Here is a 12,500-nt window from a genome sequence, read left to right as displayed (position 1 = left end):
TCGCTTACTCTCTTTTTTTGTATGTTTCCACACTCCTGCCTTGTTTGTCTCTCTATTTCTGTAAGAATAAAAACAAAACTAAATAAATGTAGCAAATGCATACATTTGTTTGAAATATGACCTTGAAACCCGTTCAATCAATATTCAAGTGATCTACATGCATTTTATTCTTTTCATTGTTTTGGACAAAAACATGTCTCTGTTTGTTGTTGTTGTTGTTGTTGTTGTTGTTGGTGTGGTTACACCACATTGGCATAGCAGGAAATAAAAGTACCTCAGCTGACAGCACATAATACTACTTTCTGGCTGCGCTGGACAAAAAGTAACACAGGTCCTGTGCTATTTTAACCTCTCGGTCACCAAACCTCTGCCTCACGCTCTCCCAGAGGCTTCCTTGCTCTATTTTCCCTGATGTGGAGAACAACTCTGTTTGAGGCCGACTCTGTCTCCATCTCTTCTCACTACTATACTATGCAACCGTTCTCTACCTCCCTCAACGCCCCCCATACCTTACTCATTGACTCTCTCACTTCTCGCTCTCCTCCACATCATAAACACATGCATAATATCCATGTTTCCCTTGGCATCCCCTTGTACACACATACTCCCTCACCCACTCACACACACACACACACACACACACACACACACACACACACACACATACACACACACCCACACACACACACACACACACATACACATACATACAGACGCACATATACACACACACACGTTTGCAGCAGCGTGGCAGTTCTATTTGGGCGCCTCATATTGTCCAGATGCCCCACTGTCAGGGGCTGAAATGAATGGGTGTTTATATTAGGAGCCTGCTTTAATGAATTAGCCGGCTGCCTGGCCATGTCACGCCGCCGCCTCATACAGAACAGACGGAGTGGCCGGGGCCAGCAACACCCCACGCTCCACTCAGCTCCGCTCCGCTCCTCTTCGCTCCTCTCCTCTCCACTCTTCTCCACTCCTCTCCTCTCCTCTCCTCTTTTCTCCACTCCTCCCCTCTCCAGTCTTCTCCTCTCCTCTATTCTCCACTCCTCCACTTCTCTGCTCCTCTCCTCTACTTTACTCTCCACTCCTCTCCTCTCCCCTCCCCTCTCCTCACCTCTCCTCTCCTCTCCTCTCCTCTCTTCTCCTCTCCTCTCCTCCCCTCACCTCTCCTCTCCTCTCCTCTCCTCTCCTCTCCTCTCCTCTCCTCTCCTCTCCTCTCCACTGAGTTGAGCTGAGCTGTGCTGCCAGCAGCCCAGATCCCCCCCTTTAAGGTCCCCCTCTGCCGCCCCCAGTTAGCCTTGCAGACGATGGGACACCCTGATTGCGTCCTGGGGGACACGGAGGTCGGCGGGGGGGCTGGGAGGCGGGGGACGTCCCGACGGCCCTCTGAGGGTTCCCTGCTAATTTGGGAGAGGGGCATCTGGCTCTGGACAGCAGTGCTCATGAAGCCGACGCTCACAACTACCCCCCCCCCCCCACCCCGCAGCAGACATGACCCCCCCCCCACCTCTCCTGCAGCTCTGTTACGTATGCCTCTTTCACTCTGTTTCTTTTCTCTCTTCTCTCTCTCTCTCTCTCTCTCTGGCCTAGATCTGGCTGCTTGTGTGGCAGGGCACATTATTCAGGAATTGGCATATGTTTAAACAAATGGCAGAAATATGTATACAAGCAGCCCCCCAACCCCACCACCAGCACAGGGCCTGCTCTTTGCCCACATTCTTCTAGCCTCCCTCTCTCCCTCCCTCTCTTTCTCTCTCTCCCTCTCTCTCTTTCTTCCTCTCTCTCTCTGTCTGCTCTCTCTTTCTCTCTTACTGTCTGTCTGTCTGTCTGTCTCTCTCTCTCTCTCTGTCTCCATCTCTTTGTTTCTGTCTGCCTCTCTGGAGTCCATCTGGTATTTAATGTAATTACACTGCCTACATGCCGTCCATACTCAGATCTATATGTATAATGTATAGATTTTTTGGTCTGGTAAATAAGAACTACATTTTCCTCACACTATATAACAGCATTGTAATAATACCTTTTTCTAGATCTATATGTTACATTATGGATATGTATGGACCTTTATTTCTGTGTGTGTGTGTGTGTGTGTGTGTGTGTGTGTGTGTGTGTGTGTGTGTGTATGTCTGAGTGTCTGTGTGTGTGTCTGCGTATGGGAGGGTGTATGCCTGTGTGTGTGTCTGTGTAGGGGAGTGTGTAGGGGAGTGTGTATGCGTGTGTGCGTGTGTGTGTGTGCGCGCATGCGCGCGTGTGTGTGTGTGTGTGTGTGTGTGTGTGTGTGTGTGTGTGTGTGTGAGTGTGTGCACGCACGCACAGGGATGGGCAAAAATACACCAAAATGTATTGGTAAATGAAATACCAAATACCTGATTCATAAGGTCATTTTGAGGTTTATGATTTATATGGTAATTTTGGATTACATTTGGATTCAGGCAGTCACATGCAAATGTATCATCCTATGTAATCATTTAGTAATCGATTAGGGCCCGTAGTTCAGAGCCAGGCCAAGCCCTGATGGAGCCATAAGCAGAATTTATTTGGGCCACCCTACTACCTTATCACCTCCAGTAATATTGAATATTGTCAATGCTTAATCATTCACAATAGCCCATATCTACTGTGCATACTAAAACAAATACTCTCTCTCTCTCCCTCTCTCTCTCTCGATATATATATATACAGTCATTGACAAAAGTGTTGTCACCCCATGCTAAAGTTTACTAAAAAGAGGAATATAAAATCATCTTTTGGAAATTGATTTTAATGGCTTATGTAATAAAATGAGGAAAAATCCAACCTTTAAGGACACACCAATTTTCTATGTGAATGAATAATGTATCATAAATAAATAAATGTTCTTCCCAAAATACTGGGGTCAAAAATCTTGTCACCCCTATGTAACCCTATGGGAATTTAACACATAGGGTTAACATAGGGGCAGGCAGTTTTTTTATTTTTAAAGGCTACTTATTTCATGGATCCAGGATACTATGCATCCTGATAAAGTTCCCTTGGTCTTTAGAACTAAAATTGACCCACATCATCACACACCCTTCACCATACCTAGAGATAGGCATGGTGTTTTGTTCAGTTTTGTTCAGTTAGCCTATTAGCTTGTTTGATTTGCATTGAGTTCAATGAGCATCAAACAGGCTAATAGGCTAACTGAACGAAACTGAACAAAACACCATGCCTATCTCTAGGTATGGTGAAGGGTGTGTGATGATGTGGGTCAATTTTAGTTCTAAAGACCAAGGGAACTTTATCAGGATGCATAGTATCCTGGATCCATGAAATAAGTAGCCTTTAAAAATAAAAAACTGCCTGCCCCTATGTTAACCCTATGTGTTAAATTCCCATAGGGTTACATAGGGGTGACAAGATTTTTGACCCCAGTATTTTGGGAAAAACATTTATTTATTTATGATACATTATTCATTCACAAAGAAAATTGGTGTGTCCTTAAAGGTTGGATTTTTTCTAATTTTATTACTTAAGCCATTAAAATCAATTTCCAAAAGATGATTTTATATTCCTCTTTTTAGTCAACTTTAGCATGGGGTGACAACACTTTTGACAATGACTGTATATATATATATATATACAGTACATATATATATACAGTATATGTCTCTAGATTACAGATACAGAATTGAGAGATTCAAGTCAACAGATCAGCAATTATTATTGGTTGACATCAAACCTGGAGAGGAACACAAGTGTACCCAATTGCTGCAATTAGATTTCATTCACATGTACTCTAATATTTTTGTCTTCCTGTGCCCTGATAGTAGTGATAGTAGATCCCATCAACAATATACAGTAACTCCCACTAACTTGATGCATTGGGAGGCAAAGGTCAAGTAATTCCAATAACATTGTTTAAGTTAAATTTGCATTACTGTAAAATTCAACATCATTATGTTATACAGGTGGCATGTACTGAGAGTAATATTTACTGTACTTAGCATTGCAACCTCACTCTTACAGGAAGATAACTTTGAATTACAATGAAAAATGAAAGCTGAATGTTGTGCCACTGTACAGTATTTATAAAGCATGGTTAATCTCAAAGCATAACACAAGATACAACTCAGCTCTAAATGCTGGTTCTGACAAAAACCTTCTTTTTCTTTCCCCCCAAACATGTACACTTACCTTATATGATTCAATTAAAAAAAATGGGTAACTCAATTAAAAATGACTATTTGAACACAAAAAGGTTGTGTTTCATTCAAAACTAGACTGTTTCATGTAATTATAATGTAATATGTTTTGATAAATTGGATAGCGCTGACAGTGTATGATGTCATCACACTATGTGCCAAAGTATTTTCCATATTTTAGACATACAAAAATACAAAACAAGTATTTTGATACAAAATATAAATGCATTTCCATCATCCAAATCAAAATACAAGATCATATTTTGAATTTTGTATACTGCCTATGGGTGTCTGCTTGTGTATCTGTGTATGGGAGTGTGTGTGTGTGTGTGTGTGTGTGTGTGTGTGTGTGTGTGTGTGTGTGTGTATGTGTGTGTGCGTGTATGTATCCGTGTGTGTGTGTGTGTGTGTGTGTGTGTGTGTGTGTGTGTGTGTGTGTGTGTGTGTGTGTGTGTGTGTGCGTGTGTGCGTGTACAGTATGTATCCATGTGTGTGTGTGTGTGTGTGTGTGTGTGTGTGTGTGTATTTTATCCGAGTGTGTGTGTGTATCAGAGAGAGAGAGAGCCGTCAGTGGACGTATTAGCACAGGTCATGGCTAAAGCTGTCTGCTCAGATGATGGTAGAGAGCGTGGAGTGGAGTGGAGGGGAGTGGAGTGGAGGGGAGGGGAGGGGAGGGGAGGGGACGACCTCTCTAGCGCCTCAGGAGATACACACAGGAGCAGATGGAGGGAGAGGCAGGGGACGGAGACACAGAGCACCAGGTCTGTCACCATGGAGGAGGAGTGACAGGCGACTCTGATCTGATAGAATGACCCAGGGAACACTCCAGAAAGGGAAGAAACTTGAGGAAGCGCTTACATGTTTAAGAAATGTGGTCCTTAGTTTGTTGGCACATAGATTTAGAGATGACAGATGACTCTCTTGTTTGGCAGAGTAATGTAAGGCAAAATAGTTTGCTTTTTCAGCAACAGTAGGGTTTGCTCATATTTTATCACTTCAGGACTGACAGCAATGGCGTCCTTAGATATGGGCGTTTGGGACTATAGCCCTGGATGTTTATTATTATTATTATTATTATTATTATTATTATTATCATTATTATTAGCCCCGTATCTTTATCTTTTTAAAGAACACAATTATATGACTATTACGATGTGTGTAGAATACAGATAATGCAATATTGACATACTGTATGCTAAAGATACTGTTTTCATCGGTAAATAAAATAAGTCATAAGAAGTGACATTAATGTAAAGTAAGAAACTACGACCTTGTTGAAGAGAGACTGCTAATGATGATGCATTTCTTTTGTTTCCTCTCTCACCTTCATGTCTTTCTTTTAACAGCTCGGTGTGTGTGTGCTTGAGTGTATCTGTGTGTGTGTTAATCGGTGTAAGCAAAAGTGTGGTAGTGAATGTGATATTGGGTTGTGTGTGTGTGTGTGTGTGTGTGTGTGTGCGTGCATGTGCGTGTGTGTGTGTGTGTGTGTGTGTGTGTGTGTGTGTGTGTGTGTGTGTGTGTGTGTGTAGGAGATTGCTGTAATTACCCACTTCTACCTGTTCATTAAGTGCTCAGTTGGACACCTACTTGTAAGTGTTTAGAAGCCAATTAAAGCAGTGCAGGCCATTAACAACAACCACCGCCATGCTTCACTCGGCTCCACAGCTCTGGAGGAACAGAAGGAGAAAGAGAAAGAGAAGGAGAGAGAGAGAGAGAGAGAAAGACACAGAAAGAGAAAAGGGGAGAGCGACACACAACGATGAGGCCTGAATGTAAAAATGGAAATGGATGACAAAAAAAAAAAGGGCTCGGCACAGGAACACAAAAGCCTCTGTCACCTGCAGAGGCCATTGAAAGGAGCTGCAGCCGAGGAGGTACACGTGCGGGGAAGAAGTTACCGGAACAAACAAGCGAGAAAGAACTGGAGATAGTGGAGTGAGCGAAGACAAGCGAGAGAGAGAGAGAGAAAGTGACTGAAGAAGAGAAAGAGAGAGAGAGAGAGAGAGTGAGAAAGTGACTGAAGTAGAGAGAGGGAGAGAGGGAGGGAGGGAAAACAGTGAGGAGGAGAGGTAATAGAGATAAAAGGCAGCGTATAGAGGTGGTGCGGTGAGATGGGGCGATAATGAATAAGGCAGAATAAAAAGCACAAGTGTGTGAATGAGAGTGATTACAGCACAATGGCACTTAGTGTGGTGTCTGATTGCACAGGTATGTGCTCATCAGCAGGGGAGCTGCCCCCCTGGGCTAAGCCAGAGGGGATACATGCGTGTGTGTGTCTGTGTGTGTGTGTGTGTGTGTGTGTGTGTGTGTGTGTGTGTGTGTGTGTGTGTGTGTGTGTGTGTGTGAGTGTGTGTGTGTGTGTGTGTATGTGTGTATGTGTGTGTGTGTGAAGGGGGGGGGTGCTTACTATCATGCTCAATTACAACGGCTCCTTCACCTCATGCACAAACACACCCTCTTGCACACACGCCGGCTCTCAAACTGGTCCCACAACAATGGAGGATGATTTCAAATTGATTGACGTGTGCGGCGGCGGCGGGACGGTGAAAATGGCTTCTCTGGTCGCTGCTGGGCACCGGAGCGGCTGATGTTAGTTTTAGGGATCCGTCAGCGTAAGCACCTCAGATGGGTTGAGGTCACTGAGTGATTAGACCAAACTCATACTCTGGGAGATGACCGGGCGAGCTGACACTGTGACGTGCAGACGTCATGATAATTCCCTTATCACTGAGTCCGACCAGAACTTCTCAAGTTTTGAAGTGCGGTTGGACAGCTATAATTCCTTACAAGCAACTAGCATGACTTAGAACAAGCCGTCATGTCTTTTAGGCAACCAGCCATCATGCCCTTTAAGAAACAAGCCATCATGTATTTCAAGCAACTAGCATGACTTAGAACAAGCCGTCATGTCTTTTAGGCAACCAGCCATCATGCCCTTTAAGAAACAAGCCATCATGTATTTCAAGCAACAAGCATGATAAGTGTAGTTGTGTATGTTGAAAAGAGAAGAGAGAAGTCAAATAGGCATGAATGCTGGGCGGTGGTTAGTACAAGAGGGTTTTTAAAGCAGTTGGATGTGAGGAACAGGGAGAATGGAAGATGGGGGAGGCAGTGAAAGAGAAGAAAAGAGAAAAAAAAAGAAAAAAAAGAGAAGGGGAGGCAAATGTGCTGCCGAGTTGAATAGATGCACTCATGATGAGCATCTTGGCTGTCACAAGTCTTTCTTTCCGACAAACTTTTCAATCAAAGCTCATCAGCCTACACACCCCCATCCCCACACCCCCCACCAGTCCCCTGTTCATAAACACACGCACACACACACACACACACACACACACCTACACACCTCATGCGTGCGTGGCATCCTTAATACGGCCCAGATAATGACGCTGGTAATTGTCCACTACCGCGCGTTGTTCGCTCTCACTCGCTCGAGGAAACATGCCGTGCTATTGTAACGCTCCCTTTTGTTGTGTTTAAAAGGAGGCAGAAAAATAAGATGCAATTTAGACACTTTTAAGAGGTGATCTTTTCTCTCATTTCTCCTTCTCTCCTCAATCATGGAGGCAAATTACAGCAGCAGGAAGATTGTAATTAAACTTAAAGTGGCTCTCCCGCGGGCTACGCCGCAGGCTAAAATTAACAGGGCTCCTATTAGCACAGTAGGCTACGGTGCTGCCGCGTGCTAGCGCCTAAAACGCGTTCGGCGGCGCTGGGAAGAGCCAACGCCTCAGCGCTAACTTGGGCACAGGCTCAAGGTGATAATGGCCAGCTTGGTTAGCGCTGGCTGTGTTAGCACTTTGTCTGTGTGGGGTGAGCTTTTTAAAAAACTCGGTGTCAGTGGGCATTCGGGCACTGGGAAAAAGGGAAAAGCACAGGGTTGGTTACTTAAAAGTGGAATGGATTTAGTAGCAAAACATAAATATAAACGAGAAAAACATATATTCAAATGTAAATTCACAAGCATACACAGACGCCAGATCACTAGGGCGCCATAATCATCTCTGTCCAACTCCGGCATCCCCTGTTGTTACCGGACAGACACTGACTAAGTTAGCATAGCATACTGTGGCAAAACGAAGAAGTCTTCAAGTTTCATAAGCATCTTTTTAAACACGTTTTGTTTGTCTGTGAGCGTGTGTGTGCCGCACTGAGATATCTGAACTGATGTGACTGATGGTGTAAATGTGTGTGTTCTCGCATACGTGTGTGTTCGAGTACGAGTGTGCCTGCGTGTGTGATTCCTCCGGGCACCCCGAGGCCCCCGAGGACCCGCTGATGGCAGAGTGGCCGAGGGCAGAGCTGGCGGACGCAGACGGGCGTGCTGTGATGGCGTGGAGCGCTCGCCAGATGTTCAGCTGCATTAAGGGGCCGGGAGGCTGTCATGTCATGCCCACTGTCACCCCTCAGCCCCATCAACTCACATATGCTGCCACCGGTCTACCGAGACACCACAGCGTGTGTGTGTGCGTGTGTGTGTGAGCGAGAGAGTGTGTGCATGTGTGTGTGTGTGTGTGTGTGGGTGTGCATGCTTGTAAGGAGTTGATGTGTTCATGAATGATGTCTTACAGCTGAAAGTGACATCTCACTACATCTCGGGATAAATCCTGATTTGAGGAGATTTTATTTTCCTCTGATGTGGGTGCCCACATCTTTTCTTTTCCCCCCTCGAACCTTTCATGTTTTTTTTTTTTTTAGATCTTACCACTTGGGCATATTTGTCATTTTATGTTTATTTGGCATTTTTATGATTATATCTTTACATTCTATTTTGTAGTCACTGAATATGTGCACTTACCCTACAGCAATGAAGGCAGTCAGCTAACAGGATGGCCTGAGTGCACAGTGCAAGACACTCCGAGCACTACGAATGAACAAAGGTGAGATACTGTAAACCTTTACATCAGATTGAGACATGCAGCTGCAGATAAACACAGAGGTCAATGGACTCTGTTAAACCATGTTGAGTACATAAATGTTGCATATGATGTCCCAGGACTGCCAACCAGGTATCTGCAACGTAAAGATGAAGCTGTTGGACACAGGTTTTAGTGGGTTTCAATCGTATCTCATGTAGGCTACATCATACATGGGAACCTAGAATATGCATTATATTTCTGATCAGCTTTGCAGTTGTTTTTATGCGTCCCATTTTACCTCAGGGAGGGTGGACTGTGTGTTGTCTGTGTTACATGGTTCACACTTCTAGGATAATGTCGCCATCCAAAGGACATTTGGAGAATTGCAAGTGGGGCCTTCTTTGACATACTGCAGTAAAAGGGTCAGTCCGTGTGAAATCACCCAATTTCAGCTAAATTTGGTGACCTTCTCCAAAAAAATCTGAAAAAAATCACAGGCGATTGTAGACTAAACATATGTATACATCTTAAATAGTATATCTGTATCACTAATGGTTCAAAAACTAAAGCCCTTTGAAGTCATTTTAAGCATTGTGGTGAACAAGCCTTGTTGTTCAACTTGCAGTATTATTGGCTTGTTTGCTATTTCACACACATTAGTGAAACTATGTGAATAGAAGCACATTTTCCTGTTGAATTATAGAAGAGCTACCTCTTCTATGAGTTCTGAAGGTCAGCAATAATGTCACAGAAGGACAATATTCATCCTCAAATGATCTGACTGGAACAGGTACTGTAAGAATGGAACTGCATTAACTCCTCTAATCTGAATTACTAGATGTTCAGGGATTATAATCCCATACTGAGTTCTATATCAGACTGTGTGGCACAGTGGCCTGTGTGCCGGGGTATGAAGTCATCATATTCAGTTATGAGGAATAGTTAAGACACTGATAGACAAATACGGTCGGAGACTATGGGAAGAGGTTGTGTCAGAAACAGAGTCACAGAGAGACACAGAGCGGTCAGTACAATATAGCTTTATTTAGTTTGCTCACCTGTCAACAGTTGTTAATCAAATAGAATACAAACGGGCTTTTCAAAATAAAAGCAAAAGACAGCTTTTTAAAGTTTATTTTAAAACACAATCTTCCTTTTTCAATAAATATTCTTTTTTATTTGTTATTTTTTGTGTTGTTTTTTTTTGTACACAGATAGTAACAATAGAGTAATAATAACACGTCTTTGTAAAAGTTTACAAGAGGAAAAAAAAGCAGACAGACAAAAACAAACACAAATAAATTGTGAGAATGGCATTTTCCACACCAAGGATCTAGTTAAGACACATAGGTTAGTTATCAGAGAGTAAAAACCACTACTACACCACTGAGTACCATAGCACCGCTCCGACTGTTGACTAATACTGTAAAAGCCAAGCTGACTCGTTCAGAATGCCACTCAAAGATCTGACCATGTGTCCAATGGTTCCCTGTTTCCTACGTAGTGCTCTAATAAAAATAATAATAATAAAATAAAAAAACAACCACTGGACTGAAAACTCCAGCTTGAAAAAATATCCCTCTATAGTGAAGTCCCTACATATATATAGTGATCCCTATATACTGAAGGGGGAAAAAAAGCCATTGATGGAAATTCAGCCTTGATCCTGTGTTATTATTCATATTAATATTATTACTCATTTATTTAAAGTGCAGCTCAGGGGACCTGCATCACCACCACCACCACCACCACTACCACCGCGACCTGCCGCCTATACCAACAGCATGTGATACGAGTCGTCCCGATCGTCCTCGAGCTCGCACAGGTTGACCCCTTTACCGGCGCAAAACAGGAAAGCCGAAAGCTAATACTGTGATGTCACACAAACCCTGACCATGGATTATTTAGGGCTGGGCCCCTTTACAGGTAAACAGATCCGGCGCGGATGTGGTGAGTGTAGGGTGAGGGTCGTGAAGGTGAGAGCCATGAGGTCACAGGAAGGCAGTGTTAGGGTTGTGCCCTATTTACGGGGGCTGGTTAGTCCCGGATGTGGGATAGTTAAAATATTCACAACTGCTATCATCGTGGGTCTTGGAATGCCTGGTCTAAGGGTTTAAGCAAAGCTTTGGTTGGTACATTTTTTTTTTTAAAAAGATAAAATGTTTCACTGTCTGCTAAGTAGCACTTTAGAGGTAAACACACACTCACACATGTATTATACAAACACAACACAATTACACGTGCAAATATACATACACACACACACACACACACACAGGCATGCACACACACATGTACGCATAGACACACGCACACACACACGCACATGCACACGCACACACAAACGCACACACAAACGCACACACACACACACACACACGCACACACACACACACACACACACACACACACACACACACACACACACACAAACACACACACACACACACACACACACACACAAACACACTTACACTGTAATGTACAGAAACAGCTGGGCAGGCACTCATCACCTTCCCTGGGAGTTTTTACGCATTCAAGCACTCCTGCAACCCATCTCTCTTTCTCTCTCTTTTCTCTCTCTCTCTCTCTATCTCGCTCTCTCCCTCCCCCTACACCCTTTCTGAGAGACGACGTGACGACAGATTGGGTACACAGGAAAGTGTGTGGGACTTTGGCAATTTACATCCATTTCATCATCATCAAGGCCGAGAAGCACAGGAGACAAAAGACAGGAACTGAAAGGCTGAAGAGATGGATGGACAAAAAGCAAAAAAAGAGCAAAAATAAAATCCGCTGTGGAGATGGAGGGTAGGAGAAAGCCATTGTTTGCCAAGTTCCATTGGCAGTGTTTCTAATGACAGCGTCCCGTTTCTCTCTCATCACTAAGCACTTCTTGTGAAACAAAAAAAAAAAAAAAAAGGAAAAAGAATTTACTGTCCGAGAGGACTGGAGGACAGAAGTGTGTGGCAAAAAAAGGCTTGGAATAACTGACAAGAGTTTTTGTTTTTGTAAGAACAAAATAAACACAAAAATAAAAAACACAAAACAAAAGAAAGCCCACCTCCAATTCCATCCATAAAGACATTGTCCCAGGCCATGGAGAAAATTCTTTACATTCACGTAGGCATCCCTTTTTAAATACACACGCATGCTCTAAACACACAAACACAACTGCTAACACACCAGTGACCTTGTCAATAACCATACAGCCACAGGGAGACACAGGGCTTACTATTAATTGATCAACTCAGATGTATGTAGGCCTGTTTGTTGTTTTAGAAGAGAAAAACACACCACTTGTTTCCTGAATAGCACACAACATTTAGGTGCTGTGAGAACCTTGACTAAGACCAAGCTCTCAGACAGATCAGCGAAAACACCCCAACTATGTTTCACTCTAACGACATTGTTCTTCAAAGATAAATATCAGTGATACACACTCAGACATTCATTTGCTTTTATAGTAAAG

General features: G+C 43.5%; 1 protein-coding gene across 2 annotated transcripts in view; it reads right to left on the bottom strand.

Annotated features, from left to right (window-relative positions):
- plcl1 (phospholipase C like 1) overlaps nucleotides 1-12,500 on the bottom strand; it is a 103,167-nt gene that overhangs the window by 25,584 nt on the left and 65,083 nt on the right. Inside the window, exon 8 of one of the 2 annotated variants that reach the window (XR_009938834.1) lies at nucleotides 11,505-12,500. This exon is cut by the window's right edge and continues 1,822 nt beyond it. The gene's annotated coding sequence lies outside the window, so the exon portion shown is untranslated. Of the gene's footprint in view, nucleotides 1-10,052 lie in introns of those variants that run through there. The other variant, XM_062534311.1, reaches the window with a different exon arrangement.

The sequence above is a fragment of the Sardina pilchardus genome, chromosome 4, assembly GCF_963854185.1.
Source record: "Sardina pilchardus chromosome 4, fSarPil1.1, whole genome shotgun sequence".
Lineage (NCBI taxonomy): Eukaryota > Metazoa > Chordata > Actinopteri > Clupeiformes > Clupeidae > Sardina > Sardina pilchardus.
The sequence above is the reverse complement of the archived record's forward strand: the minus strand, read 5'-3'. Positions and strand labels throughout refer to the sequence as shown.